This window comes from Tenrec ecaudatus, chromosome 11, assembly GCF_050624435.1.
Source record: "Tenrec ecaudatus isolate mTenEca1 chromosome 11, mTenEca1.hap1, whole genome shotgun sequence".
In the NCBI taxonomy this organism is placed as follows: Eukaryota; Metazoa; Chordata; class Mammalia; order Afrosoricida; family Tenrecidae; genus Tenrec; species Tenrec ecaudatus.
The window spans coordinates 121,177,663-121,205,305 of NC_134540.1; positions in this window are offsets into that span (position 1 = coordinate 121,177,663).

Genomic DNA, 27,643 nt, shown 5'->3' on the forward strand with positions numbered 1-27,643 from the left:
AAGCAAACTAACTCCAAGGGAAGAAGGCAGCTGCCATGCAGAGAGCTCCAAGGACCACCAACCATGGAGGTTATTGAAGCCAAAACAAGAATACCGCCCACCAGCCCTCAGCCCCCAGGGATGGACAAAGAGAGCCTGCCCATCAAGCTGGTGCACTGGCATGATGCTGTCAGCCTCCGGTGCTGTGAGAACATTGACTTTGGTGTGTGAAAGGCACCCACTTGCGGTATGTTTGTGATGTCAGCGTGTGGAAACTATGGCAAGCCCCCCTCCCTGCCTCACAGCAGCAAAGCCTCGGCATTAAAACCCCGTGCCTTCTGTGGCGCTTGCCAGCTGTGAGAGGACAGGAAATGCCCTTGGCTTTTCTGCTCCTTGTTGCGACCTCCCGCTGAGGCAGGGAGCAGAGGGTGTGAGGTTGGAATCTGTTTTGTTTCATCACTACCCTTTGTCATCTCTCTGAACACTGTCATGTGCTCCTCACCAGTGCTTCGCCCTCTCTATCACCAAGCCATGTGCTCTTTAAAACATGCACACACACACACACACACACACACACACACACACAACTAATGTTCACATTTTGAGACACATTTGTTTTTAATTCACTAATAATAACAATAATTATTCAAAGCCACTTTACCATCTGAAAAGAAATCTCTATGCATACACTTAGATCATGGATGCCAACTGCCTTCTTAAAAACATTTCCCAATGAAATATTCAGCAGCGATTATATTAAGCCTGAAGCTGTTCATCCAGTTTGTGTTAATCAAAACAAAAACAAGAGACGAAGGGATCCAAAAGGACATGTAAGTTCATAGACTGAAAGTAGCCCCATCGAGCACCAAAGGCTTGTCCAGAAGGGCAGAGCCACAGGTAAAAGTTATGTCTCTCTGGAGTTGCTGGCATTTAACTAGATGCAAAATGTCAGCGCAGGAAATGGCTTGCCCAATGCAAATACTAACAAGGGAGGCATGTGTTCCTGTGTAAATGGAGCTTCTGCCAACCCGGGCCTTCAGGATCCAGCTCCCATTGCAGCATCCACGGGAAGCACCAGGGGAATGTTCCATTTGCTTATTTTCCCTTTCTTTGCTAAGAAGAAAAAGAGCCTTTGTGGCCTAGTGGCTACAAGTTGGGCTGCTAATTGCTATATCAGCATTTTGAAACTACCAGCTGCTTTGTGGGAGAAAGATAAGGCATTCTGCTCCCATAAAGAGTTCGAGTCTCAGACACTCACAGGGGCAAACTCACAGGGGCAGTTCTACGCTGCCCTATAAGTTGGCTGTGAGTCAGCATGGATTCGATGGCAGTGAGTTTTCTAAGAGTAAGAAGTATCTAGGGGTGTAAAAAGTTAATGAGCTCTGCTATTAAGGGAAACGTTGTCATTCCCAACCCACTTAGAAGAGCTGTGAAAGAGAAGCCTGGCAATCTTCTTCAGAATCCTCGGCCATTGAAAAGTTTATAGAATGTATTGGCCTTGGTTGTTAAATTGATCCAGGTATATGGTGAAGCATACAGGGACCAATGTCATAAAACGGGGTGGGGGTGGAAAAAATCTCTGAGACAGATGCAAAAATTGTGAGGGAATGAGTTGTTGTGCCTGGGGGATCAGGACCATCCTCTCTGGGATTTTCAAAGTTCCTGAGCAATCAGGAAAGGGGCAACAGTTGGTCTCTCCCCATCCAGAGGACAGCAGAAGAGGAGAACTGATTGGGCACAATGAATCCATGACTAGTGGCTCAAGCAACGATCACCCTCCACCACTGGAGACCAGAAGAACTAGATGGTGCCTAGCTCCCACTATCGACTGCTATGAAAGAAATCACATTAGAAGGGCTTGATTAGAGTAGAAGGGAAATGTGGGGCAAAATTCAAAATCATGATAAAACACCAAGCTTACTGTTTGGATAAAGGCTGGTGAAATTGCAAGACTATGGTGCTTAGTTACCCTGCAGGTCTGGAACTGAACTCATCATGGCTCGATGTTCAACCAAACAATAGACAGGTCTATAATGGGAACAATGACATTAGAGACATACAAATACCGTAGAATAATAGATCACATGAGATCAAAAGACAGCATTCCCCCAAGAATGAAGTTCAAAAAAGTTGAGAATGAAGGCAGCTTGAAGACAAGAAACAAGAAGATGTGGGGGAAGTGATGGTATATTGTGGGAATTGCTATCAATGACATGAAACAAAATGTGTATGCATTGCTCAATGGACAGCTGAGCTGCTCTTTAACCTTCACCCAAATCACAATAAAAATGTTTTTAATCAAAGAAAACTTCATGGTTCACTTCTACTCTGACACACACGGGGTGATGAGGAAATAGTGTCAACCGGGTTTGCTGTGGTCCAACCACCAGACATGTGCTTATGGGAGAAAGAGCATGCTGACGCTGGCAATACCGAGCAGGACCAAGATGGTTTTATTTGCCTGCATCATGAAGATGGTAGCCCTGGTGGTGAGATGATTCAGAGCTCAAGTGCTAACCAAGAAGCCACCCAGTTTAAACTCACCCAGCCCTACTGAAGGAGATTTCCCTCCTCAAAGGTGTTGTTGGTTGTTATGTACCATTGAGGCGATTCTGACTCCCTGTGATGGGAAGGAAAGGCACACTGTGCTATAGTGTTAGGGTTTTCAGCGGCTACTTCCTCTGAAGTGGGCAGAGGAACCCTTCTTTGTATTCTGTTCTTAGCCTGGAAGTTTCCCTGACACCTCTTCACTTGGGGTAACCCTGCTGGCATTTGAAATACCAGTCACGTGGCTTCCAGCATCACAGTAACACACAACTCACCACAGCACCACAAATGGACAGACAACAACAGGCTAGGAGTCTTCATGGGAGCAGGCAGTCACGTCTTCACTCTCTCGATGGGGATCAGTGAGTTCAAACTGCCAGTCTCTCTGTTACAGCCGCACATGCAACCACTGTGCTGCTAGGTACATTTCCTTAAAATTCTGCCTAGAAAAATCTGTGGAACAGTTCTTCTCTGTCACAGAGGGTCACTGTGAGCCAGGATGGGCTCTGAGACACACAAATGCAACACCATGAAGCCACCTTACTCTGTCCTGCTCTTATTTAACTCTATTCTTTTCTGAGCTATCTTTTCCGTATATTCAGAAGAGACTGGCACTGAGCAGTGTTAATTCCACCAAGGCCAGGAAGGAGGTCAAAGAGTCACAAAGGACTATCTCTTTGCTTTCATGCCACTGCACTAAGGAGGCTTGGGTGGCAGCTGGAAGCTGCACATTTCACTCCCTGACCCTACACTCCTGGCTGAGCCTCCTCAGAGTGAGACTGCCCCTTTACCCAGCTCACTGCATTGGCTGTCTTGCTCTGAAAAGAGAATTCGCACATGTGAGTCTGACTGGGTGGCAGATGGGAATCTTAATGCTGCTCTTTGGAATATGAAAGGCCTCAGATCAGAGTGCTGCAGGGGAGTGATGTCTGCAGAAGAACTGCTGGTCTCCAAGTTAGAAAGAAGCCTTCCCCTTTGCCTCAGAGGTGCGTTCACTGTGGGTGGCAAGTCAGATCCTTGGGCTGGCACTCTCAGTAAACAGATCATATGGGCACCTTGAGAAGTGCTTGCACACTGACCCAACTCCCCAAGGATGTAAATATACCAACCAGGATGACTAAGGACACCAGTGCCAAGAATGGTCACATTCTTTGCAGGTGTACAAATGAGGTGGGCAGCCACCTTCGCTGATGGTGGCTGCACAGTGAGTGTCTGGAATCACACCTGGCTAGGTGGACCATTGAAAGAGTTGGTGACATGATAATAGGGAGTACACCCCATTGCCAGTAAAGCTGAGGAAATGGCATTTGAGGAAGCAGGGGCAGCCGGGTCGCCAGCATGAAGTCAGCGAGAACCATGCTTGTGCCTCCTTTGTTCACTGGTGGCTGCTGGCATCTGGGTAGTGAGGACACCATGGCTACTGCCAGATTTTTCCACGGTCCCTGGTTCCACTCTCAAGTCCCTGGCTTCATCACTACCACTGCCATCGAGTCGATTCTGACTCACAACAACCCGAGAGGACAGAGTAGAACTGCGGCTGGTGGGCCTGGGGGGCTGTGGATCATTATGAGAGCATTTCTATCTCGCAGTTACTAAAGGGTCCAAAATGCTGACCTTACGGTTAGCAGCCCAACATAACCCACTTGGTCATGAACCCTTGCCAGCTGATCCAGGGAGTCCATTCCCAAGTGCATATCTAAAAGAATGAAAGATGAGTACCCAGATGGATGCTGCAGTAATCACTATGGGCAAAAGGTAAACAATAAGCCAACAATACCCATCAGTAGAAGAATAGAGAAAATATGATCTACACAGAGTGGGGTATACATATAGTCTGCCACAAGAAAACTAAGGCCTTTGATTCGGACAGACTCTGTAACACAGGTGAACGCAAGACATGAAGTGAAAGACGCCAAACACCAAATGCCATGTATTGTGAGTCCATTTAGAGGAAAAATGTTGGACAGGTAAATCCCGTAGAGCCATAGAGTAGATTGGTGGTTTCCCAGGGTGGGGTGGGAGGGGCAATGGGGATAGACTGCTTGATGGCTGCAGGGTCGATGAAAATGTTCTGGAACTGGATGGTGGGAAGCTTTCACAGTGTCCTTAAAACTACTCTTAAAAAGGGGAGAGAAAGAATCTGCAGAAAGCACACACACACACACACACACACACTCACACTCAGATCCCTGCAGAAACTCTAGAGGGCTTTTGACTTCGTGTCCTTCTTACACACACACACACATTCACACTCATACCCTTCCAGATTCTCTGGAGAGCTTCTGATTTCGTGTCTATTTTACACACTCACACACACACACACACCGTTTCAGAATCTCTAGAGGGCTTCTGATTACTGTTCTTTTTACACACACACATAAACACACAATCAACACTTGCCGAAACTCTGGAGGGCTTCTGAATTCGTGTCCTTTTTACACACTCACACAGACACATACAGACAGGCATGGACCCTTGCAGAATCTCTGGAGGACTTCTGATTTCATGTCCTTTTTAGACACACACACACACACACACACACACACACACTCTCACACGCTTGCCAAATCTTTACAGGGCTTCTGATTTCAAGGTCTTTTTACATATACACATACATTCACACCATTGCAGAACCTCTGGAGGGATTCTGATGTCGTGTCCTTTTTACACACACACACACACACACACACCCCATTTCAGAACATCTGGAGGGCTTCTGACTTCTTGTCCTTTTACACACACACACACACCCTTGCAGAACATCTGGAGGGCTTCAGACTTCGAGTTCTTTTTACACACTCATACACACACATACACACACATACCCTGGCAGAACCTCTGGAGGACTTCCGACCTTTGTCCTTTTTAAACACTCTCACCCGCACACACTGTTGAAGAATATCTAGAGGGCTTCTGACTTTGAGTCCTTTTTACACACTCACACACACACACACAACCTTACAGAATTTCTGGGCGCTTTACATTGTGTCTTTTTACACACAAAAACAAACACACACACACCCTTGCAGAATCACTAGAGGGCTTCTGATTTTGTTTCCTTTTTACACACACACACACACTCACACTCATACACTTGCAGAATCTCTGGAGGGCTTCTGAATTCATGATCTTATTTGACACACACACACACACACACACACACATAAACACTCACACCTTTGAAGAATCTCTGGTGGGCGTCTTACTTCGTGCCCTTTTGACACACACTCATACACTTGCAGAATCCCTTGAGAGCTTCTGACTTCGTGTCCTTTACACTCACACCCACACACATCCTTGCAAATCTCCAAAAGGCTACTGATTTGGTTTCCTTTTTACACAAACACACACACAATCTTGCAGAATCCCTTGAGGGCTTCTTACTTCGTGTCCTTTTTGCAAACACACACACACTCACACTCACACTCATACCCTTGCAGAATCTCTGGAGGGCTTCTGAATTCGTGTCTTTTTTAGTCACAGACACACAAACACTCACACCCCTTCCTAATCTCTGGAGGGCTTCTACTTGGTGTCCTTTATACTCACACCCACACACAACCTTCAAGAATCTCTAGAGGGCTTCTGATATCGTGTCCTTGTTAAACACACACACACACACACACACACACATACTCACACTCATACACTTGGAGAAACATCTGGAACAGTCTGGTCTGGAGACTCTGATCCTGAGACTGTGGTGTGGGGGCACCAGGCTCACATGGCTGAGGATGTTTTAGTGCAGGGTGGAGCCATGCACCCCAGAGCTCTCTGTATTCCACAGGCCGATGGTGCTGTCAGAAGAGCAGGTGATAAAGGAGCTCGGGGGCAGGCAGGCCTGTTGACTGTCCTTCACCTCAGGGTAGACCTGGTGAAGCACAAGGACCAGAGGGACCTGGGTCAGACCTTGGCGGCCCACAGAGATGGGACAGGATGAGAGTAGAGAAAAGGTTGGTCAAGACTTAGCCCCAGGCTTATCCCATAGCAAGCAAGTCATAATGATTAGCTCTTGTCTTTAACAAGTAAAGGAATATACATTAACCAAGCACCTAGTAAGTACTAGGCATTCTAAATCTCCCACTTACATTGTCTCCTTTTCGTAAAAATCAAATGCATCAGGTATGTCATTTCACAATTGCAGAAACTAAAGTTTGGTCAAGTTCAGGAACATGTCCAAAGAGGCCAAGCTAAGACTGCACAGGGGCATACTGAAAAACGTCTGAGATGAATCAGCACTAAATTCCCCTCCCATCCTCACAGCCAATTAACAGATAGGAAGGGACCCAGGGGCACTGCTGGGGGAGCAAGGGTGCTGGAGGAAACAAATTCCACACTTGAGGAACTCCAGCTCCTAATGGTAGCCCAGGAAACACGGTCAGTCTCAGCAGACCTGACCCACGTACCTCTACACTCCAGAAGCAGGAGGAATGATACAGAGCTGAATAAACCTTGCCCACTTTCTTGGGGTCCTTCACATCCCAGACATAAATACTATGGTCATTGTACACACAAGACAGCCACTGAGTTGCAGGATCAAAGGTCAAGGCGATGGAGTCCGGATACTTCGCATTGGCCACGCCAGCGAAAAGGCGACTGAGGAAAAAGGGGGCAGGGTGTCCAGGGCAGACAGGGCAAACTGGTGAGTGAGCACTAATGAAATGGGGCACTCAAGGGAGGAGCAGCAGTTTGGCCAGCAGTCACTGGAGAAAGAACGCAGCAGCTGGCTTGGCATTCCTTGCCATGGGGCTCTCCAAAAGAACACAAGCTATTTCATAGCCCCCAACGTCAGGCGGGGACAGTGTGTGGCCATGATGCAGCCAAACAGATGTCAGGCCCTTCTAGACTCACGTCAGAGGACAAGGAAAGACACTGTGCAAGCCACAACCATGGTCATATATCATTTCCTACCAATTGCAGATTTAGTCCCCTCCTGCCTTGAAAGAGAAATTAATATACCCAACTGCAGAACTGCCCTGCTTCCTGACAGCACTGAAACCAGAGCAAAACTTCACTTCCTGCAATCACCCAACCCAAGGCCCGAGGCTACAATAAGCCCCTCCTACCGCATCTGCAATGCAGCACCACCCTGAGGGAGAAAGGCCTGCTCCGTCAGGTTTCCAGTCTCTCTCAGAAACCCTAAGGAACTGCCCGTCTGTCCTAGCTGTGGTTTTTACAGGACAATGCATTACCACACGGCAGACTCAGATTACCACGGTTGCCCACAGTGAGCAAGAAATGCTAAAAGACCCACTTGTGCTTGACTGCAAGGGTCTTCCCAGAGGTCTATGTGTGCCCTCCTCTCCTTGCAGCATGCCAAGGATGGCCTGGCACAGAGTGGGGCTCTGACAGGACTCAGGGGCCCACCCACACTGCTCACCTGGCCTCTGTGATGCTGGCAATGTCTGCCCACAGGGCATGGGGACGGGGCAGCGTGCTGAGAAAGTGCTGGTTGGAGGGGTTGAAAAGGCGCACGGTGCCATCAGCACAGCCAAAGAAGATGTAGTCCTGGCTCACCGAGAAGCAGTGGGCCACTGTGGTCTGTGAGCACAGAAGCCCCAGTCAACAAGGGCGTCTGCGCACTCCTTCACCCGACACCTCAACAGCTATGAGCCAAGAGGCAAGGACAAGTGCAAGGCAGGCCAGCTGCCCTGGCCGGAGCCCCTCAATGACCTTCCCTCTAACAGCAGCTGGCCAGAGGGCCCACGCCCCGTGCAATTAGGGGGAAGGAGTCAGCAAGCCTTATAAGGCACCTGAGGTTGAGGCAAAGACACACTCAGAAAAGGCCGGCCATGAGAAAGGCAGCAGAGGCAGCAGACAGGGCCAGCACACTTACTGTGATGCTGTCTTTGTGCTGAGCAGAAGACGAAAGCAGAGGAAGAGGCAGAGACAGAGAGCGCGAGCGAGCAGAGAGGGTCCCAAACACCTTCCTCCGCCTGGGGCCTCCCCCAGGGTGCATGCAGACCCCGCTGCTAGCCCCAGGACCCCCGGAGCCTGGAAGTGACAGACGGGAGGGTGCCGACAAAGCATTCACTTACCCTCAGCTCCACTCCCTTGTCCAACAGTCTCCAGTCACTGAACTCGCACAGCTGCTCCGAGGATGTGATACAGAAGGTGCTGTCAGCCTTCTTCTCGCGGCCACAGGCTACATCAGTGAACAGGTTGTTCCGCAGATCCCCCAGCAGCCCGGAGCGGCAAAACAGGGGCACAGTGTCATTCACCTGTGGAGGCACACCACAGGTGCCACCCACCCACCCACCCTGCAGGCTACCCCCTGGAAAGCAGGCCCTGGGGAGAGAGGGAAAAGGCTTCCCTTGCAGATTGACATAGCACCTGGCCCAGCTGAGACTTTCAAGGGGCTTTTGAGCATGCAGAAGGGGGCGCAGGTGGAACAGATCTGGGCAGACCCCACCCTGGTGGCTACTTGTTGCCTCACCTTTGAGGTCTTGCTGTCATCAAGGTACCAGAATTTGATGTGCCGGTTGCCTGCAATGACAAAGTAGCTGCAGTCCTCAGAGAAGGATACTGCTGTTACCCGACTGGGCACCTTGTTGGTAGCCACTACAATGATTTTCTGGAGAGAAAGTCAAGGGAAATCAAGGCTCTGCTTCTAGGAGGTGAGGGAAAAGAAACTTACACACTGAAGGAGGTTAGACAAGCTGTGAACTTGACCTCTCCTTCTGCCCCTTCTTTAGCATCCTAGATACCCAGTTGCTCCTTTCTGCTCAGAGTTCTCTAGAAAGGGATTGAGGCCAGCAGGCGGAATGAAGGCCACCTGTCAGCAGTTTCTTGGTTCCCTTCCTGGCCCTGCCTGTCCTGAGGCCAGCAGCCCACTCACCTTCCAGGCCCAGACAGTGACGATCATGTCATGCTGGTAGCCCACTGAGACAATGTACGTGGTGCTAGGTTAGAAGGCCACACACGCCACGCCATACTTATGCTCCTGAAGCTCTGCCACATGGCTGCACTCCGACACGTCCCATACCTGCACAGCAGGCATGTGTCCACTCTGTGGGGACGAAGACCCCAAAGTAAAGGCCAGAGGCAGCCAGCTCCCTCCCCATCCACGGAGGCCTGGCTCTCCCAGCCACTGGATAAAAGCCTGCACGTAAATGAAGGAGACCTAACCTAATGTGCCTGCACATGAATCAAGGACACCCCCAGAAGGAATGTGATCAGTGTTGGGGAACAGGGACTCTCAGGGATGGGCTCCTGGCGTGATTTGGATTGGCAAGCACCACCACTCCTGCGGTTTGCTCCCACAGCCTCACAGGGCAAGTCTTTGGGAGGGCAGCCCTGTTCCACACTGTGACCAGCAGGGGGACTCCAGGGATAAGGAATGTTTTAAGGAGGTGTTTTCCAAAATGTGGTTCCCAAATTGGCAGCTTCAGCCTCATCGGGAACTACTTGTTAGCATTGCAAACTGAAGAGAGCCACCCCAGACCTGCTGAGCCCAAGAGCCAGCAGTCTGTACTATGGGGCCACCATAGCACTTCTGACGCAGGCTACAGCCTAAGAACACTGCTCTATGGCAGACCAAACACCCAAAGTGGACACCAGTACAGAAAGTCAAATTTGGCACCAGTCCTATGCAGGCCACAGGCTGTCAATCTCTGCTAAGGCCAGGCCACCCCCTCTGCAGAGCCTGAGCTTCCTTCCTCACTCACCTCAGGGGTGACCAGGTACTTGCCATCAGGAGAGAAGGCAAGGGCAGTGATGGTTTTCCTGAAAGGAATGCGGCCAGTCTCAAGAGGGGCACTGGCAGCCTGGCCCAGGTCTGGCCTCTCACAGTCCCCTCTCAAAACAAGGGCAGCAAACCCGCCCTCCCTGTGCTGCTTCCCTTGCAGGCCTGGGGCCCAATAGGGCCCAATGCCACAGAGAAGCAGGTGGCACCCCTCTGGCCGTCCCTGCGGAAAGGTGGCACTCCCCAAAGCCCCAGAGCCCATTTACCTGGAGCTGTTGAGGATGTGGTGCTGCTTGTGTTTCCGGGGATTGAAGAGCACAACCACACACCTGGGGAGAGGGAGAGGGGAGCACAGCCTTAGCACCCCACCTCAGTGGCCCAGCCCAGAGGACCCCACGTTGCCAGAGTGCAGCTGGCTCCTGGCAGCACTCTTCTGCCTTTTTCCCCATCTGTAGCCCCACACAGTGCAAGGGCCTGTAGGGAGCCCTGCCTGCCCAGTGCTCTGTGCACCAGCACCATCGGCCATGCCCCACAGTGATGGGGTGGCCGGTCTTCCCAGAGCCCTTGTCCCTACCCCAGGGCAGAGGGCAGAGAGAAGGATGCACATGATTTGGGTAAGAACAGGCCTCAGCTGTGCCCTTGTTTACAGACCTCCCAGTTTCCAGGAGAGAGTGGGATCTCTCATGTCTGCACCCATGTGTGTACTTGGCAAGAGCCAGCCCTCCACATGTTGGATGAGGAAGCAAGTGGAAGGTCAGGGTCCAGGGCCAGGCCTGCAGGGAGACTAAGGGGGATGGAGAGGCAGAAAACTGCCTGAGGAGGGAACTTCATGGAGTTGCTGGCCCACGTCAGACTCTTTAGCCCAATGAGCCTGAGCAGCGCCATTCTAACAGCCTCCATGCTCCCTCTCCAGTCAGGCAGCAAGGCTGGGTGAGATTGCATGGATACTGAAATTCAAGAGTGAACTAGAGAGAGGAAGGCAGGTAAGAGTCAGGGACAAGGAGCTAGGAGCCAACAGCTCGCCAGTGTCTCAGGGGCCATGGCGCTCAGCAGATTTAGGCCCTCTGCCCAGCTGTCCCCTCTCTTCATTATCGCTATGCCTACTACTTGCTATAAGCTGGCCACAGCAAGCCTGGAGCCCATCCCAGGCAGGGGTTACATATTCCAAGCCCTTGATGGGGAGGCCTCAGGTAAGCAGTGGGCCCAATGGAGTTCTGGGTATGTGGGCTTGGGGGAGGGGAGACACCTTTGGGGCTGGACCAGCCCAGGGCATCCCAAGTGGGATGGGGTGCAGGGGCCTGGGCAGGGTCCCTCTTCCTCTCCATCCTCCATGGCCAGTCAGGCTAACACAAGATCTTGGGCAGGCAGGGGGCCTGGGGAAGTGCCCAGATGAGCCAGGGGCTAGCTGGGCAGGGGGTGTTTCCTGGGTAGGCAGAGGACCTCGGGCAGGGTCTTTGTGGCAGGCCCAGAGCCAGGTGGGCAGGGACCTGGAACAGGGATCCCAGGTGTGTGCCCGGCCTGGACTGGACCCAGGGTTGGCAAGGGCCCTGATGCAGGTTCCTGGGTGGGCAGCGGGCCCAGGGCAGAGTCTTGGTGGTGAGCAGGCCCAGGGTGGGGGCAGGGGGTCTGGAGGGTGGTCCTGGGTGGGTCAGCTGGGCAGGGCGGGGATCCTGGTGGCTGGCCAGGTGCCTGGTGGGCTGCAGACCCACATCAGGGGTCATGGTGGCAAGGCCCTCCCTGGTGGGCAGGAGTCTGGGAAGGGGCGGGAAGGCTGCACAGGCCACACCTGGTCTTTGAAGTCCTAGGCCTTGCGCATCAGGTCATTAAGGCCCATGGAGGCAGTGCGGCTCCGAGGCTGACTCACAGCCTTCAGAACTTGGCTCCCTCAGCTCCTGAACCCTTGACCTCTATAGGAAGTGCTGGCTGGCCTCCTGTCATGTTCTCAATAGGCTCCAGCTGCTGCCAAGTAGGCCAAGCCTTAAAGGGGCCATGAGCTTCCACCTGTGCGCCCCTGCTCCTCACCCTTAAAGGGGCCGCGTGCTGCCGCCAGAGACCTCTTTCAAAAGTGTTCTTCAAAGTGTTTAAGAGCAAGAATGTTACATTAAGGTGCACCTGACTAAAGCCATCTTAGTCATATTTTCGATGGCATTCTATGCATTTGAAAGTTGGACATTGAAAAGGAAGATCAGAGAAGAATCAATGCATTTGAATTGGGAGGCTGGTGAAGAATATTGACAGTACTCTGAACTGCCAAAGAACAAACAAATGTGGGTTAGAAGTACAGCCAGAATACTCCTTAGAAGCCAGGATGGTGAGGCTTCCCCTCACGTACCTTGGACATACTGTTAGGGAGAGACCAGTCCCTGGAGGAGGAAGGAAGTCCTGCTTGGTGAAGCAGAGAGGCAGTGAAAATGAGGAAGAACTTCGGCCAATGGATTGACACAGTGGCTGCAACAAGGGGCTCAAACATAACAACAATTGAGAGGATGGGGCAGGACTGGGTTGTGTTTCGTTCTATTATCCATAGGGTGGCTAGGGGTTGGAACTGACTCAATAGCATATAACAACAGAAACAATGTGTACACCCACTACTAACAGGACAGGAAGTTTCCCAACCCCTCTCATCTCTCAACCCCAGGAACAGAGATGCCACCTTCCTTCTAGCTGTATTCCCAGTATCTAGAGCAGAGCTCAGCAATGAAGTACCTAACAAACCTGAAGTAGCTGTTACTTAGCTCCATGCCTCAGAGGTCTCAGTTCCCAAGTCCCGAAACAATGACATCAGTGTTGTTGTTTGTTGCCATCAAGTCGGCTTCCAGGTACACCTGCGTCACACCTGCCTACCTAGAATCCCACCTTATAAAAATAAGTCAGAACAATGATTCTTGCCCACGGTGTCTGCAGACTATGACTCACCACTCTGAAGGGATGTCATGTAAACGTTGAACTGCTAGCTCAAAGGTTGACAGTTCAAACCACCAGCTGCTTCAAGGAAAACGATGAGGCTGTCTGTTCCAGTAATGTTGGACAACGTTGGAAAACTTACATAGGGTCTCCATGAGTTGGAATTGACTGGACAGTAATGGGTTTGCTGTACCTGGAATGATGATGCGACCAGAGAAAGAATGAGAAAGAAGTCTGAAAAAGAAGCACCGACCTGCCCCTCCATCGGGCTGTTTGTGATTTTTTTTGCAGCAGATGGTTCGAAGGGAACAGGGAATGAAGAGGCGGAGTGCATGGCACAGTTGAGGGCTATTTGCCATTCTGACCAAGTGCCTCTGTGAGAAAAGGGGGAGGGGAGGCTTGACCTGGATCTTGATCAAAGCCCAAGAAAATATATGAATTTCCAGAATGAGAGAGGTTTCCCAAGTCAGGGTAGTAACAGGAGCTGACAGCTCTCACCTCTGTCCCTGTGGGCCCTGTTCAAAGAATCTCCTGGACTGGGTGGGAGGTGGGTGGTTAGGCAGAAAGACAAAGAGAGAGTCGAACTAGGAACTCTGGCTCTTTCCCAGCCTGAGCCTGAGCCCCTGAGCCTCCTCAACTCCACTCTCCCCCTTCCCCGGCCCCCCACAGGGACACCTTCCAGAGGTCTTCCTGTACCCATATGTAGGTTTTGGCTCTTCCTGCTTTTGGCTCTGCTCAGTGGCAGGGCATTTGAAGGGTGGTTGTGGGATTTGTACAGTTGACATTAGGGTAAATGCGTGATCATTTCTTAAATTTATCCTACTGCAGCTTTAGGCTGTGTTGCCAAACTCCCTGTCCTCTCAGAGGCTCTGCAGAGGGGACAGTGGCTCTGATTCCACCTGGAAGTTCCTGGTTGAGCACATGGATTTCCCATCCCAGTCTAGCCATGACACCAGGGATCAGGGTGCTAGGAGAGGGGCAAATGGGTCCCCAAAGGAGATGTGTGGTGACCACAAAAGTGACACACTGGTGGTCACCTACTAATTGTACATGGTGGTGCTTGCCCCTCTCAAGGTGGAAACATACAATTTCGCCTATGCCTCTTCTCTAAAAGCAAGTGGACCTGCTTGTGACATGAGGTTTTAGAAAGTTCTTTCATGGGCCACAAAGAAGTGTGGCTGGTCCAGTGTCTCAAGCTGATTTCGAGTAGTGTCCAGAGAGTTCGTGGTGAAAGGGGGTAGGGAACTGTGGGGGGCAGGCCAGGGAGTGAACACGGAGTAATTTGAGCCAGACAGAGTAATGAATGGGAGGCAGAATGGATATGGAATTAATCTGGGGGACGAGTTTGGATCTGCCTCTGTGGTTTCTGACACTATAAATTTGTCCATTGTCAGATGGCCTCATCTTTCTCCCTCTCAGAGCAGCTAGTGGGTTTGAACTGCTGGCTTTGAGATTAGTAGCAGGATGCTTAACCCACAGCATCACCAAAACTCCTTAGCAAGAAGGATATTACCACAACCACAGCCACCACCCCTTTTTCCTAATTTTCTGAGAGATAGAGAGGAAAGAGTGCTCTCCAGCATTCGACTCCCTTTAAAGAATATGGGAGGGCCAGGGTGATGATAGCAGGTGGCTGGAACATCCCAGCCTGGCATCCAGGGACACCCGGAAAAATCCTCCCTTATGGGCTCTGTGAAGTAGGCACACTCAAAGACCACAGGACCCCGGTCTCAGCTGTCGGCCTCGGGGCTTGGGTTTCTTAGTTCCTGCTGCTTGGGGAAGGGCTGCGCGATGGAGAGCCTCGTCACTTAGCATCATGGCTGCTCAGATGTGATACCACTGAGTCGTATAATTTACATTTCATGCACAATTGAAGCAGCTAATGGTGTCATTCTCCAAGGGGGGAACAAGTTGTCATAATGTTAATTACATTGCAGGCGTGCTCCCTCTCCTTTGACCCCAAGTGCTCCTTGGGAAGTTCCCAGGTAGCAGTCGAGTGGGTGTCCAAGAGAGTGGCTTTGGCTCTCTCCAAGGTGTCAGGGCTGAGGAGTGGTTACAAGGCCAATAATTCTTACTCTGACTTCGTTGTGGGTGTGTTGGCGCAGTGCGAGTAGAGGTGGCAGCTAAAACAGCCCAATGATCTCCCCATCCTTTTCTCCCCTGCGCGTGTGCAATCGGGTAGGGCTGGAGGGTGCCTGTTCAATGCTCAAGCTAATTTTGCTTGATAGGGGACAGTGGAGATGATGTGTAGGGAAAAGGAGGCAAAATCCAACCACTCTTAGTCCAGATATCAGCAGACGGTAGAGCTAAGCCTGTAGTCTCTGAGGCTGGTCTGCTGGGATTTAAATTCCAGCTCCCCCTTGGATAACCTGGTTACCCCTGGGCCAGATGGCTTTACCTCTCTGTGCATTCGTGTTCTCACCTATAGTCGGAAGCTGATGCACTACCAATGGGTCAGTCGATTCCAACTCATAGTGAGCCTGGAGGACAGAGTGGAACCATTCTATAGGCGTTCCCATAGGCTGTGACTGATACTGGAGCAAATTGACGCATCATTCTCATGGGAAGCTGCTGAGTGTTTCACTGAGCTAGTGGTAAATAGTCAAGGGCTTCTCTATTGCCCCGCCAGCGCTCCTCTTAAAGGGGTTGCAAAAGTCACCAAAACCCCACTTCTCTAGAGTTCATTCAGACTCATAGCAACTCAGCAGGATGAAGTAATAACTGTCCCTGCAGACGTCCGACCCTGAAAATCTTTATGAGCTCAGACAGCCCCATCTTGATTCTGAAGAAAAGCTCGTGGGTTTGAACCACCGACCTTCTGGTTAGCAGTTCTAATGCTTCACCCACACCAACACCCGTGGGATGAAATGAGTGAATGTACATGCAATGCTTAGAACACTAGTACATAACATGCACTTAGTAATTGTGAGCTATTGTGGTACGAGGGGAGTCCAAATACCAAACCAAACTCACTGCCATCTAATCCACTCTGACTCCCCATGACCTGAGTTCTACCCTATAGGACAGGGTCCAACTGCTCCTGTGGGTATTTGAGATTGTAACTTTATAGGATTGGAAAGTTTCATGTTTTTCCCTGAGAGTGGCTGGTGGTTTTGAACTGTTGACTTTGGGATTAGCAGCCCAATATGTAATCACTCACGCCATTATTAAATGAGAGCTACGAGTTTCTGACATTTTCTGTGAGGTGGTAGAAGTATATGTCATTCCTATATTTAAAGAAGGTAAATCTACTGAAACAGAACAATTGCCATGGCTTTCCAAAGAGAGGAGAGATGTCAGTTTTAAGGATATATAGAGCTGTGAGTCATCCCTGGAGAGTACAAATGGTTAAAACACTTGGCCATTAACAGAAACTGAGGAGGTTCAAGCGCACCCAGAAATACCTTGGAAGAAAAGCCTGGCCATCTGTTTCTGAAAGGTTATGCCCATTGAAAGTCCTATGACTCACCATGAATCGCAATCAACTCAGTGTCAAATGGTCATTTTAAATTTCAGGATGGTTCCTGGGCAGAAAGAAAACATTCTAAGTTGTCTATTGAAGAGGAGGTTTGTGAGAGCACCTGGCCCATTCAAACACAACTGATGAGGAACCTCGGTGGGGCCACTGTACACAGACCAGGCCATGCTTTCTCCACATCTGGTTTTGTTGGATGCTGTCAAGTTGGTTTCAACTCGTGGCGACTCTACATACAACCAAAAGAAACACTGCCTGCTCCTGTGCCAGCCTCACAATTGTTATGTTTTAGTGTGTTGTTGTAGAAACTGTGTCCATCCATCTTGGTGTGGGTCCTTCCCTTTTGGGCGCCCCTTTACCAAGCATGATGGCCTTTTCCATGATGTTGCTCCTCATAGCTCCTGATGCCCAAGGATGTGAGATGAAGTCTAGCCATCCTTGCCTCTAAGGAGCAATCTGGATACACTTCCTTCAAGACAGATCTTGCTCCTCAACTGAAATTCTTGCAGAGAGTGTGAAAACACACCTGATTTTCCTAGAGTCTCGTTTCCCAAAGTGGGCAACACCACCCACCTACTAGGCACAGAAAAATCCAGAGATCTACAAAGCAGATATCTACATTTTATCCTGGATGGTGGGCTACAGTACAAAATTCTTTCATTGCTGGGCGGTCCTGAGTAATTTCTTTTTCTGAAAAGAGGGCAGTAGGCAGAATAAGTTTGGGAACCTTTGGTCTGGAGCAGGAGCTGGAAACCTGTTTTTCTGCCAAGGACCATGTGGTGATTTATAACATCATTCATGGGGTCATACAGGTCAAATATTTAATGAACTCACCCCTAAGGTGATGGCTACAAATGCTTCTCGTTGGTGAGATGTGTGAAGCTGGCAGCTATTGATTATTTGGGTGGCCCTATACAGCCCCTGGGCCATACGTTGGTCTAAGGTAGTCAATCTCAAGCAGTGGGTCACGACACCTTTGGGGGTCCAATGACACTTTCACAGGGGTTGCCTGGTTCATCGCTGTAGCAAAATTACAGTGATGAATTAGCAATGAAATAATTTGTATGATCAGGGTAAACACAACCTGAGGAACTGTATGAAAGAATCATGGCATTCGGAAGGTTGAGAAACACTTGAATAGGGAATGGTTGGGATCTCCATGTAGGCTACACATGAACTTCATAGGCAGTCAGGCAGCGTATCACTTGGGTTTCATTGGAGAGGAAAGAACTATTGATCATGTTTCAAGGACAAACAAATCTGGAAGGAAATGCTATTGTGGATGAAAACAAAACATAAAACAAACTCTTGAAAGATTTCTGTATGCTAGAGATGAATTGCAATCAAGAAAATTAAATGATATCTCTGAGGGTTCCAGCAGAAAACAAACCATGCAGAAGGCTTAATTAAAGAGAGTTTAATGAAGACTATTCACAGTGGTGGGGATGGGCTTAAGAAAGCCAACAAAAGACAAGGAGGCCCCGAGGGTCTAACAAGAGCATAAAGCTGTTGCCATGTGTCCTATGGAATTTTCTCTTCAGCTCTTTGACTTTGTCATTTCTTCTCATTGTCTTAGCTACTCTATGATATAGAGCAATTCTGACTCGTAGGAATTTGATACTACTGTCCTCTCCCAATTTCCTTTATTTTCCAACTTCATGTGTGTTAAAATATGCAGTATTGCATCAGATTTCCTATGCTCTAAACCAGTGGTTCTCAACCTTCCTAATTCCTTGGCACTATAATGACGTTCCTGATGTTGTGGTGAACATCCATTCGTAAAATTATTTTCGTTGCTACTTCATAACTGTAATTTTGCTACTATGAAGAAGAGACCGACCTCTGTGAATGGGTAGCTCAACCCCCAAACAGGTCCTGATCCACAGGTTGAGAACCGCTGCTCTAAACTAAGAGGTGTTTCTTTAAGATGTAGTTCAGTATATTGTTAGACGCCCAAGACCTGTTCTTGTTGTTGTTAAGTGCCGTCGAGTGGATTTTGGCTCACAGCAACTCTATGTACAATGTAGTGAAACACTGCCCCGTCCTGTGCATTCCTCACAGTGGTTCTTTGCTTGCGCTCATTGTTGCAGCCACTGAGCTATTCCAAATTGTAGGGGCTGCCTCTCCTTTGCTGCCCTTCTACTCTACCAATATCTGTGTCTTCCTCTAGGACAGTGCTTCTCAACCTTCCTAAATCCACGACACTTTCATAGTTTCCTTTGTAGTGGTAGAACCCCAATCATAAAATTATATTCTTTGCTACTTCGTAACTCTCGTTTTGTTACAAGTTATGAATAGTGCCACCCTATAAAGGGTTCGTCTAAGCCCCAAAGGGGTCACGACCCACATGGTGAGAACCTCTGCTATAAATTGAGAGGAGTTTCTCTTAAGGTCTATTTCACCATACTGTTAGAAGCTCAAGTTCATTTGTTGTTGTTGTTAGGTGCCGTCGAGTGGGTATGTCTCATAGCAACTCTAAGCACAATATAATGAAACGCCGCCCTGTCCTTTGACATCCTCACAGTGGTTTTCTGCTTGCGCTCATTGTTGCAGCCACGATGCTAATGCATCTTGTTGGGGACCACCTCTCTTTTCCTGCCCTTTCATACCAAGATTTGGGACTTCCTCTAGAGCAGTGGTTCTCAACTTTCCTAATGCCATGATATTTTCATACCGATTCTCATTTAGTGGTGACCCCCCCCAAACATAAAATGATTTCATTGCAGCTTCATAACTGTAATTTTGTTACTGTTATGAGTCACGACACCCCTGTGAAATTTTCATTCCATATCCACAAAGGGGTCGCGACACACAGGTGAAGATCCCCTGCTCTAAACTAAGAGGAGATTCTCTTAAGATAGAATTCAGCATACTGGTAGATGCACAAGTTCTGTTGTTATTGGTGTTAGGTACCATCGAGTGGGTTTTGGCTCATAGTAACTCTATGCACAATATAATGAAACGCTTTCCCATCCTATGCCATCCTCACAGTGGTTCTTTTGCTTGAGCTCATTGTTGCAGCCACTGTGCTAATCCAACTTTTGGGTAGCTGCCTCTTTTTTGTGGCCTTTCAAATGTACCAAGACTTGTGTCTTCCTCTAGGGCAGTGGTTGTCAAATTTCCTAATGCCATGACCCTTTCACACAGTTCCTCATGTAGTGGTGACCCCCATCATAACATTATTGTTACTTCGTAACTGTAATTTTCCTACAGTTATGAATCATTTCACACCTGTGAAAGGGTCATTCGATCGCCAAAAGTGGTCGCGAACCACAGGTTAAAAACCGCTGGTCTAAACTAAGAGGAGTTTCTCTTAATATCTACTTCACCCTATTGTCAGAAGCACAAATCCTATAGTTATTGTTAGATTCTGTTGTGTAGATTTCGACGCCTAGCAACTCTAAGCACAATAAGATTGGAAGGTGCCCTGTCCTGCGCAATCCTCCCAGTGGTTCTTTTGCTTGCGCGGATTGTTGCAGCCACTGTTGTATTCCATCGTGCTGTGGGCTGCCTCTTTTTGCTGCCCTTCTACTGTACCCAGATCTATGTCTCCCTCTAGGGCAGTGGTTCTCAACCTTCCTAAAGTCATGACTCTTTCACACCATTCCTCATATACTAGTGACCCCTCCAATCATAAAATTATTTTCCTTGTTACTCCATAACAATAAATTTGGTATTGTTATGAATCAGGTCACCCATGTGAAATGCTCATTGTTCCCTCCTAAGACGTCGTGACCCACAGTTAGACAACTGTTACTCTACACTAAGAGTTTCTTTTAAAGTCTTCTTCAGCATATTGTTAGAGGCACAAATCCTGTTGTTTGGTACCTTCGAATGTGTTTAGGCTCATACCAACTCTATGCACCATGTATTGAAATGCTTTCCCATCCTGTCCCTTCCATACAGTGGTTCTTTTGCTCACACTCATTTTTGCAGCCACTGTGCTAATCCATCTTGTTGGGCACTGCCTCTCTTTTCCTGCCCTTCTGTACCAAGATATGTGTCTTCCTCTAGAGCAGTGGTTCTCAACTTTCCAAATGCCACAACCACTTCACACCATTCCTCGTGTAGTGGTGACATCCAACCATAAAATGTTTGCATTGCTACATCATAATTGTAATTTTGCTTCTGTTATGGATCAGGCCACCCATGTGACAGGTTCGTTAGTCTCCTCAAAGGTGTCTCGACACACAGTTTGAGAACCAATGGTCTAAACGAATAGGAGTTTCTCTTAAGGTCTACTTCAGAATATTCTTAGAAGCCCAAGTTCTTTTTATTATTGTTTGGTGCCTTTGAGTGTGTGTTGGCTCATAGCAACTGTATGCACAATATAATGAAACTCGGCCCCATCTCGTGCCATCCTCACTGTGGTCCTTTGCTTGCGCTCACTGCTGCATCTATTCCATCTTGTAGGGGCTGCCTGACTTTTGCAGCCCTTCTGCTGTACCAACATTTCTGTCTTCCTCTAGGACAATGTTTCTCATACATCCTAATTCTGCGGCCCTTTCGTACAGTTCCCAATGTAGTGGTGGACCCCAATCATAAAATTATATTCATTGATATTTCATAACTGTACTTTTGCTACTGTTATGAATCAGGCCATCACTGTGAAGGGGTGTTTCGAAACACCCCCCACCTGAAAGTGTTCACGACCCAATATTGAGATCCCTGCTCTAAACTAAGAAGAGATGCTCTTAAGATTTACTCCAGCATATTGTGAAACACACAAGCCCTGTTGTTATTGTTGTTAAGTTCCGCGGAGGGGGTTTTGGCTCATCGCATCTCTATGCACAATATCATGAAATGCTTCCCAGACCTGTGCCATCCTGTCAGTGGTTGTTTGCTAGTGCTTATTGTTGGAGCCATATTTGGGGGGGCTGGCTATTTTTTGTTGCCCTTCTACTCTACCAAGATTTGTGTCTTCCTTTAGGGCAGTGGTTCTCAACCTTCCTAATGCCACAACATTTTCATACCGTTCCTCATATAGTGCTGACCGCCAAATCATAATATTATTTTCATTGCAACTTTGTAACTCTAATTTTTCTACTGTTATGACTGGGCGACAACTATGAAAGGTTCATTCATCCCCCAACAGGGCTCTTGACCCAAAAGTTGAGAACCGCTGCACTAAACTAATAGGAGTTTCTCTTAAGGTCTACTTCAGCACATGATAAGAAACACAAGTCCTGATGTTTTGTTGTCAGGTGCAGTCGAGTGGGTTTTGACTCATAGCAACTCTATGCTCCATATAATGTAACGCTGCCCCATCTTGTGCCATCCTCACAGTGTTCCCTTAGCTTGAGCTCATTGCTGCAGCCACTATGCTATTCCATCTATTTGGGGGCTGACTCTATATTGCGACCCTTCAACTGTATCAAGACTTGTGTCTTCCTGTAGGACTGTGGTTTTCAGTAATCCTAATGCCACGACCCTTTCATACAGTGCCTCGTGTAGTTATGACCCCCAAACCAAAAAATTATACTGTTGCTACTTCATAACTGTAATTTTGCTACTGTTACGTATCTGGCCACGCCTATCGGAGGATCATTCGAACACCCCCAAAGGATTTACCACTCACAAGTTGAGAATGGCTGCTCTAAACTAAGAGCAGTTTCTCTCAAGTTTTATTTGAGCATACTGTTAGATGTATGATTCCTCCTGTTATTGTTGTTTGGGCCGTGGAGAGGGTTTGGGCTCATAGCAACCCTGTGCACAATATAATAAAGGCCTGCCCAGTCTTGCATCATCCTCACGGTGGTTCTTTGCTTGCGCTCATTGTTGCAGCCACCGTGCAAATCCGTCTCGTAGGGACTTCCTCTCTTCTGCTGCCCTTCTACTGTACTTGCGTCTTCCTCTAGGACAGTGTTTCTCATCCTTCCTATTTCTACGACCTTTCCATACACTTCCCAATGTGTAGTGGCGGTCCCCAAAGCATAAAGGTTTTTTTCTACTGTTATTCCATAACTGTAATTTTGCAAGTCTTATGAATCTAGTCACCCTGTGAAAGGGTTGTTCAACCAACCAAAGTGGTCACAAATGACAGGTTGAGAACCGCTGTTCTAAATTAAGAGGAGTTTCTCCTGTGGTATAGCTCAGTATATTATTACACGCACGAGTCCTGTTCTTATTGTTGTTAGGGGGCTGTCGAGTGGGTTTGGCTCATAGTTGGCTCATAACAACTCTATGCACAGTATCAGGAAACACTGTTCCATCCTCTAACACCCTCACACTTTTCTTTTGTTTTCACTCATTGTTGTAGTCTCTGTGCTAATCCATCTTTTGGGGGACTGCCTCTCATTTGCTGACCTTCTACTGTACCCAGATTTGTGTCTTCCTCTAGGGCAGTGGTTCTCAAACTTCCTAAAGCACGACTCTTTCACACCATTCCTCATGTATTGGTAACCCCCCCCCCAATCATAAAATTACTTTCCTTGTTACTTTATAACTAAAATTATGCTACTGTTATGAATCAGGTCGCCATGTGATATAGTCATTCTCTCCCCCACCCCCCAAAAGGCATCACGACCCACAGTTTGACAACTGATATTCTACACTAAGAGGAGTTTCTTTTTAAGGTATGTTTCAGCATATTGTTAGAAGCACAAATCCTGTTCTTGTTTTTGGCTGCCTTCGAGTGGGTTTTGGCTCAAACCAACTCTATGCACAATGTAATGAAACGTTGTCCTGCCCTGTGCATCCTCACGGTGGTTCTTCTGTTTGTGCTCATTGTTGCGGCCACTGTGGTAATCCATCTTGTTAGGGACTACCTCTCTTTTCCTGCCCTTCCGTACCACGATTTGTGTCTTCCTCAAGAATAGTGGTTCTCAACTTTCTGAATGCCACTACTATTTCATACCAGTCCTCATGTAGTGGTGACTCCCCAACCATAAAATATTTTCATTGCTACATCATAACTGTAATTTCGCTTCTGTTATGGATCAGGCCACCCATGTGAAAGGTTCATTAGTCTTCTAAAGACACTGTGACACAGTTTGAGAAGCACTGGTCTAAACTAAGGGGAGTTTCTCTTAAGGTCTACTTCAGCATATTCATAGACGCACAGTCCTGTTGTTATTGTTTGGTGCCTTTGAATGTGTGCTGGCTCATAGCAACTCTATACACAATATAATGAAACGTGACCCTGTCTCGTGCCACCCTCACAGTGGTTATTTTGCTTGTTGTCATTGTTGCAGCCATGGTCTAATCCAACTTTTGGGGGGCTGCCTCTCTTTTGCTGCCCCTCTACTGCCCTTTCATTCATTTCCTCATGTAGTGATGAACCCCCAATCATAAAATTATTTTCATTGCTGCTTCGTAACTTTAATTTTGTTACAGTTATGAATCAGGCCTCCACTGTGAAAGGGTCAGTTGACACCCCCCCAAAGGGCTCGCGAACCACAGGTTGAGAACCACTGCTCTAAACTAAGAGAAGTTTCTCTTAGAATCTACAGCACCATATTGTGAAAAGCATGAGTCCTACAGTGATTGTTGTTAGGTGTTTCCCAGTGGGTTTCTTTTCTCAGCAACTCTACGCACAAGATAATGAAACGCTGCCCCGTCCTGTGCCATCCTCACAGTGGTTTCTTGTCTGCACTAATTGTTGCAGCCACTGCGCTAATCTATCATCTGGGGTTCTGCCTCTCATTTGCTGACTTTCTGCTCTGCCAAGATTTCTGTCTTGCTCGAGGACAGTGGCTCTCAACCTTCCTATAATGCCACAGGCCTTTTATACCACTCCTCATGTAGTGGGTACAATCCCAGTCATAAATTTATCGTCATTGCTACTTCATAACTGTAATGTAGCTACTGCTATGAATTGGGCCACCCTGTGCAAGGGTAGTTCATCACCCTAATGGAGTCATGACCCACAGGTTGAGAATCTCTGCTCCAAACTATGAAGAATGTCTCTTAAGATATATTTCAGCACATTGTTAGAAACAAAAGTCCTGTTGTTATTGTATTTAGGTGCCTTCAAGTGAGTTTTGGCTCATAGCAACTCTATGCAAAATATAACGAAACGCTCCCCCATCCTGTGCATTGCTCACAGTGGTTCTTTGCTTGTGCTGGTTGTTGCAGCCACTGAGCTATTCCAACTTGGAGGGGCTGCCTCTCCTTTGCTGCCCTTCTACTCTACCAACATTTGTGTCTTCCTCTCAGACAGTGGTTCTCAATCTTCCTAAATCCACGACCCTTGCATGCAGCTCCCAAAATAGTGGTGGACTCCCAGTCATACAAAATTTTCGATGATATTTCATAACTGTAATTTTGCTAATCTTATGAATCAGGCAAACCTTGTGAAAGGGTCATTCAACCCACTCACTCCCCAAAAGGGTTTGTGATTCATAGGCTGAGAACCCTGCACTAAACTAAGAGGAGTTTCTCTTAAGATACAAGTCAGCATATTGTCAGAAGCTCAAGTTCTTTTTGTGTTGCTGTTAGTTGCCGTCGAGTGGGTTTTGACTCTCAGCAACTCTATGCACAATATAATGAAACACTGCCCCGTCCTGTGCTGTCCTCACAGTGGTTCGTTGATGGCACTCATTGTTGCAGCCACTGAGCTATTCCATCTTGTAGGGTCTGCCTCTCACTTGCTGCCCTTCTGCAGTACCACGTTTTGTGTAATCCTCTCGGGCAATGTTTCTGAACCTTCTTAATGGCATGGCTCCTTTATACAATTCTTAATGTTGTGGTGATCCTCCAACAGTAATTTTTTTTCATTGTTACTCCATTACTGTGATTTCACTACTGTTATGAATTGGGCAACACCTGTGAGAGGCCCGTCTGAAGCCCCATAGGGGTCACGACCCACAAGTTAAGAACCACTGCTCTAAATTTAGAGGAGTTTCTCTTAAGATCTAGTTCAGCATATTGTTAGAAGTACACGTCCTGTAGTTATTGTCATTAAGTTCCGTCGAGTGGGTGTTCACTCTTAGCAACTCTATGCAGAATATAATGAAACCCTGCCCTGCCCTGTGCCACCCTCACCGTGCTTGTGTGCTTGGCCTCAGTGTTGCAGCCACTGTGCTAATTCAACTTGTTGGAGACTGCCGCTCTCTTCCTTCCCTTCTATGCCAAATTTGTGCCTTGCCCTAGAGAAGTGGTTCTTGGCCTTCCTAATGCCACTACCCTTTCATATCGATTCCCATTTAGTGGGGACCAGCAACCATAACATTATTTTCATTGGTACTTTGTCACTGTAATTGTACTACCGTTATGAATCGGGCCACCCCCGTGAAAGGGTCATTCTACCCTCCCAAGGGGCGCCACCCACAGGTTGAGAACTGCTGCTCTAAAGTTAAAGGACTTTCTCTTAAGTCCTACTTCATCATATTGTTAGAAGCACAAGTCCTGTAGTTATTTTTGTTGAGTGCTGTCGAATGGGTTTCTGGTCACAGCAACTCTATGAACAATATAATGACATGCTGCCCAGTCCAATGCCATGCTCAGAGTTGTTCATTTGCCTGTGCTCATTGTTGCAGCCACTGGGCTAATCCATCTTGTAGGGGCTGCTTCTCCTTTGCTGCCCTTCTACTCTACCAAGAATTCTGTCTTCCTCTAGGGAAGTGGTTCTCAACCTTCTTAATGCCACGACTCTTTCATACCATTCCTCATGTAGTGGTGACTGCCAAATCGTGAAATTATTTTCATTGCTACATCATAACTCTAATTTTTCCACTTTAATGAACGGTCCACTGCCGTGAAAGGGTCATTCATCCCCCAAAAGGGGTCATGACCCTCATTTTGAGGCCCGCTGCGCTAAACTAATAGGAGATTCTCTTAAGGTCTACTTAGGTACATTGTTAGAAAAACAAGTCCTGTTTTTTTTCTTGTGGGTTTTGACTCATAGCAACTCTATGTCAATATAATGAAACACTGTCCCATCTTGTGCCATCCTTGCAGTGTTTCTTTGGCTTGTGTTTCTTGTTGCAGCCACTGTGCTATCCCATCTATATTGGGGCTGAGTCTATTTTGTTGCCCTTCAACTGTATCAAGAATTGAGTCTTCCTCTTGGACAGTGGTTTTCAACATTCTTACTCACGACCCTTTCATCCAGTTCCTCATGTAGTCGTGACCAACCAACCATAAAATTATTTTTGTTGCTACATCATAGCTGTAATTTTGCTACTGCTATAATTCAGGCCACCCCATGAAAGGGCTGTTTGACCCCCTAAGTAGGCACGACTCACAGGTAGATAGCTGCTGCTCTAAACGAAGGGGAGATTCTCTTAAGGTCTTCTTCAGCATATTGTTAGAAGCACAAGTCCTGTTGTTATTGTTGTTGGGTGCAGTCGAGTGGGTTTGGCTCATAGCCACTCTCTGCACAATATAATGAAACTCTGGGGGTCTTAAAGGCTTGGAGGCAAACAGGCTGAAATCTAGCTCGGAAGCAACAAAGCCCACAGAGAAGAAGCACACAAGCCTAAGTGAGCACGAGGTGTTGAAGGGATCAGGTAGCAGACACCAAAGAACAAAAACCATCCTTGTGTGATCACCTTCCCCACATAAACGCTGAAGATGAATGTGTGCATAATTAAGTGTGGTGAAGAAGGCTGATGGTGCCCGGCTATCAAGCGATATAGTGTCCTGGGTCTAAAAGGCTTGAAAGTAAACAAGCAGGCCCAGAAGCAACAAAGCCCACATGGAAGCATCACACCAACATGTGTGATCATGAAGGGCTGAGGGGACCAGTTTTCAAGCAACAAAGGCGGGAGGGGGGATTATATCATCGTGAATGAGGGGAGTGCATGACAGGGTACCAATGCCCACCTGTAGACAACTGGACATCCCTTGCGGAGGGGTAGTGGGAAGGAGATGAGTCACTCAGGGTTCAGTGTAGCAATAATGAAACTCACAACCTTCCTCTAGTTATTAAACGCTTCCTCCCCCCACCCCTCAGGATCCCAATTCTACCTTGCAAACCTGGTTAGACCAGAAGATACACAGCGGTACAGACGGGAACTGGAAACACAGGGAATCCAGGACAGATGAACCCCCCAGGACCAGCGGTGAGAGTGGCGATACTGGGAGGGAAGTGGGTGTAGAAATGGGAAACC